This window comes from Rhagoletis pomonella, unplaced genomic scaffold (genome assembly GCF_013731165.1).
Source record: "Rhagoletis pomonella isolate Grant_MI unplaced genomic scaffold, Rhpom_1.0 Rhpom_scaffold_00008, whole genome shotgun sequence".
NCBI lineage: Eukaryota > Metazoa > Arthropoda > Insecta > Diptera > Tephritidae > Rhagoletis > Rhagoletis pomonella.
Window position 1 is genome coordinate 19,211,027 of NW_023458562.1, and position 5,632 is coordinate 19,216,658.

The window sequence follows — 5,632 nt, forward strand, 5'->3', positions numbered from 1 at the left end:
AAAACCGTTTTGGAAAAGAGCCGAATAATCGAATACCCTAGTAAATACTAGCGTGGTTCACTCAGTTTTTCCAAACTGGTTTTAACCGTTTTTTTTTAATCTTTTTATGCGGTTATTTTTTTTTTTTAATTTTTTTTCGAATACCGGGTAAACCGGATTTTTACAATAGAATAAACCGGGGTTTCTCCTAGTTTATTTATGCGTAATCCAGAATTTAAAAATTTTAATTTTTTTCATGAAGAAATATATACAAATACGAGCTCTTTTTTACTTAAGAGCTGCATACTGATCCAAGAAATTTTGATGGAAAAAAATTTACGTTTCCGTTTCAGTTGAAGAAGATGTTGATTGATTAACTATAACAAACTAGTTCACTAGATGATATCTTCATATCAGCAAGAGAGTCGGTTCTATATGCCCGAGTTTTCCTCGAACTTTCCTAAGTGTTCCACTTTTCTTGTTTTACCAATCCAAAATATTTCGAACTTTTTTGCCTTATTTTTTTCAAAATTAAAGTTACACCAATTGTTAGCAGTGAAATTGTAAATAAAGTCATGACTTTTGAATAACCGCAAGTGTTATTTTAGAGAAATTATGTAAAATAAAACCGGTTTATACAGTTTTTGCTTAGTTTGAAAATGGGGAAGCCATTTTCGAATAACTCGAAAACCGGTTCTCGAAAAAGACAATTAATCAAACACTTAGTAAAATCTATCGATCCCAGCATATCTATGCAGCGAGCAGAAATTTCGACCCAATTCATTTTCACGCTTACCAATCATCCTTCTTCTCCTTCTCAAAACGCAATTTTTTTGTCATTAAAGAAAAACCGTTTTTTAAAGATTAATAAAGTATCTCACCCGACACTGCTTTTACGCACTTTCCTCCTACTGATTCACATGCAACCACCATTTACAATGCTTATACTACGTCGCTGCCTGCACTTCATCATTTGTCTCTTATCCTACCTATTCTCATTATAGCTTATCTGTTCTTTTGTTGCTTTCAGCTATTCATTTTCAGCTAAAAGGAACTAGCAAGGGAAATCTCTCTTAATGGAAATCGGTTTTACTGCATTCAAAAACAATGGCAACACCAACAAACACAATAAAGTTGTCAAGCATAATTATTGCCATTCATATTTTTTTTAATTAAAACGTATATAGATATACATATGTATGTATGTTTGTAGGTATATATGTAAAGTGTTAATCCCTTACATATACATACATACATACTACATACAAAGAAACACGCGTGAGAATCTCATGGCAAACTCCCACCTGTCGCCAGCATTTGTTTGGTGTAGCAGCATCAGCAGCAGTGGAAGAAAAAAGGAATTAAGTCAAGAATGTATCACCGGATTGCCCACTAGCTTGGCTATTAAGCCCGAAGACACAATAAACTTACGAGTAAATCAGCCAAGTGAAAATGAAGTAGAAGAAAATCGTACATAATTAACGGGTTAGAGGAAAGAAAGTTGGAAAGAGGTATGCAAATAGAAGCGTGTGAGGAGGTGGAGATGCTACCTTGGAAAATTTCTGCTTAAGTCTAAATGAAAAGGGTCAGAAATGAGAATTTATAAAAACCTTTCGCTGTTACATAAGTACATACATATACCTGGTTATTTAGCGAATTCTTTGCTGGACATATTTTTCTCTGAATTAATTCTGAATGCTGTAAAATACAAGTTACTCGTTTTATCGACCGCTCACAGCTGGTTATAATTGTGATTTATGTAAATATATCACATTGGCTATCTCAGAACTTTTGTGTAGCAGGTATTCTTTTTTGCCGGCAATTAATGGTACAAGTTGGCTGTGCTTACGTGCTCAGACACATAAGCTTAATTTTGGGTCGTAGATTGCGGATTTATATACCCTTTCGCTAGATCAGGTAATTGCCCTAAGATATTTCCATGCTAATTCTGCATTTCGTATGAAAATAATTCAAACTTTAACATGGAAAATGTTACTCATACGCCATGATGTACCCATAGTACGGCCGCAAGGAGCGCTCTGAAGCTCAGAATAGCCAAAATGTGGAAATCAACCAAATTCGGGCATACAGCAATAAAAATAATAATAGATTGGCGCTTACAAATATGTTAGTGTTTGGCCCAGCTTCTCCACCGATTTTTGGACCTACAGTTTTACGCCGACTCTGAACGACAATTGTATTTTTATGAGAAGCTATTTTTTATGGCGGAAATACACTCGGTGGTTTGCCATTGCCTGCTGAGGAGCGACCGACTTTTTTTGTTATTTTTTTTTATGTTGTCAGCACTCATTACATTGCGCCTGTTTGGGACTTCAATACGAAGATACCCATTAGGTTCCCGACCAGAGAAGAATGCGATGCAGGACTTCCAGTAGCAGAGAGGGGTATATCCATCTACACTCACAGTTCAAAGATGGAACAAGAAACCGGAACCGGTGTCCACTCGCAGGACATGCAGATCAACCGGTCTTTTCGGCTACCGAAGTAAAATAGTGAAATCGGGACGTGTATGGAAATGTCGCAACATGCTGGCGTCACTGGATTCCCGGACATAGCATCATTGAAGGGAATGAGTCGTCTGATGAGCTGGCCAGATGCGACTCAGAGATGCCAATAGAAGAAGCGGATAGCTCTGCACTACCACAGTTTGATGTTAGGAAAATTAATGAGTACACCGTGGCCAAACGGGAAGACTGTAAGACCACAAGATTATTATGTCCGCGGCTTAGTAGGAAAAAGGCAAAGGACTCAAAAGGTAAGAGTTCTTACCGGCGTCATAACAGGACAGTGTGCTATAGCACCAATGCTTCGACGGTGGCGAATACCACTCTCTGCAAAGGTTGCCATGATGAGCATGAGAAAGACTCAACTGACCACTATCTGTGTCGATGTGCAGGTCTACAGACGAAGCGACTCAAGCACTTGGTTTCACGCTTCTTCAACAGTCTGGGCGAGGGAGCGCAGGTGGAACTATTGGATCTCATTGGCTTCATCAGGGATAGTAATTGGTGAAGTAGAATAATGACTTAAAGCTACTCTGTCTTTTATAAGTACGTGTCTTCTCTTGATACTCGCGAAAAGAGGGCACTCAGAAAGGACAATTCTGTCTCCGAGTGAAAGTATAGAATATTCCTCATATGTATGCCCTCATAGCCTAACCTAACCATATGCACCTAGTCCCACCATATCCACCATATTCTTATCGAGCAAAAAATAAAATCAGAAATTAACAAACAAGCTCGCGCTATGCTATGTATGTGGATCGATTACAGGAAGGTGACTGTAATCAGCTGAAAATTCATATGAACAAGCCTGCGAGCCGATAGTGCCTTAGGCGCTTCCAAGTAAAACCAGACACAAGCTTGCGAAAAGTCAAAAATTAAAAGCACAATGTTTATCGAAAAATTTTTCCGAGCTCAAATGGGCCATTTGCTTGGGTATAACTTATTTAAAGTTAATTACACATTCTTAGCACTGCTGTTGGTAACTGTACGCTGCTAATATAATAAACTCAACATTATAACGAGGATGGTGGCTCTACCAACTGCTGATTGTGAAATTGTTAAAGCTTTTGTAAACGTCACAGCTGCATTTGGCACTTAATTATCGTACAAAGCGGAAAATTTACATTGTACTCGCAACGAGGTAATTAGATTACCGTTTCAAATTAGACAATTTGATTGCGGCGGCAATACAACTACGAGCTACAAATGAGGCAGAGGTCAGAATAAATAATGGCACTTTAAGCGTTTGGCTGAGGGATATTCGCGCTAAAAAGGAATAAATAAATAAAAAAGGGAAAGTGAAACTGAAATCTGTAACGGGTACGCTTTTAAATTTTTTTTTAGGTAAATAATTTCTAAAATTATGAGAGATACAAATCTACGTATGTGTGTATGTAAAAAGATCCCATAAAATAAGACAAGGTGAAAACTTCCACACTGTTATTGAAATAGAAAAAGAACATAACAGAGGACGATAAGTAAGCTAAAAAGTAAAACAAAACAAAATTAGCAACCATAAAGTGCTGCATGGCAGTGGAGGACAACTACTACTGATGCCCAGCTATACTCCCACACACGTATATGTATACATACATACACATCGTTTGATTTTCGGAACTGCACTTGTTTTATTTAACTGCGATTTCCTTCTAAATACCAATGACTTGGCAAAACATACCAAAACTGGAGCAAATGGCAACAAATATGCAACGACTACAAAGACAGCAATAAAACAATAACAAAATATGCATTTTGTGTGCCAATAAAATGTGCCAAGCTGTGATTTCGTACGCTTGTACGCCCCTAAAAGTGTGCCAATAAAAATGATATGCTGGCAATGCATTCTACTTACGAGTACTGAACAAAAACCCTTACGCTAAAAAGCCCTTTCCATCCCTCTTGGAAAATGACGAACATTTCCTCATCATTTCGCGCGGAAACTCCGAAGAAGTTTTAAAGTTTACTTTTTTCCTTTTAGATTTTAACAAATTTAAAATTTTATCAGTTGAATAATGGATAAAGTCTCGTATTCATTCAAAAAGAAATTATCCGAAATATTTCTATATTTATTCCGAAAGAAGAGGGAATACCCCATGACATCGTTTGTTGATTTAAGGGAAATGCTGTTTTACGTTCCGCCGAAGACATACATTTGCATGGCGGAATGCTCGCTTTTCCTAAGGGGTATTATGTATGTACATACATATGTATGTATGTATGCCCTAACATTGTTGATAACATTGTTAGAAGCTACATAACTAGAAGAAATCAACACAAATGATTTGTCACTATTTATGTGAGCGTAAAGTTGAGAAACGATTGGACAGAAAATGTGCACTGCAATATGTTAAGTTATGGAGTTGTTGTAAAAACTAATGGCTGCACAAGCGCTGAAAACGTAGGTATGCAGAGAAAAGCCAAACCAGTCATAAAAAATACCAGTTCGTTAACTAGTATGTCCTAAAACGATGGCCTACCAGTTCGAAAATTTCGAAGAACTTAAGCGTTCAGCGACATCTGCCTTTGAATTACCAAAGCCAAAAAAAAACCGAAATTAATAGTTTTTCTCGTGAGATCACAGGTTCGAGTTCACTTGCAGGTGGTTAAGATTTCTAAATTTAAATCAATATAAGTCATTATAGTTATTTAAATTTAAATATTGGTGTAAATAAAGAATTTGAAAATCTAATTTTATTGCAGGAAAAGCATACATATGGGAAGAAATATTTGTGACATAAAAGAAAAAAAATATATATATTTTTAATTAAATTTAAAAATTACAATAAAACCCTGCTAATTTTTTTTTTAGTTTTCCTTGAAAACGGTTTTGCGCATTTTCTTCCATAAGAAACAAGTGCCAAAAACCGTCAAAATAAAAAATATTAAAAATCAAAGCAATTTTGCGGTAGCTTAAGACTTGCACTTTATTATAAAAATCTTAATGGGCTACAAGACTACATACTCAAAAAAATTCAAACAAAAATTTAAAAAATTTTGAAATTTTTAATGTACACATTTTACTCAACTTCAAATTATTGTAGAGTGCATGAGTGTAGAGATTGTGATTTTTTTTAATTTTTGTTGAGATGGCATATTTTCAAGAACTATTTTTTTATCATAAAGTTTGT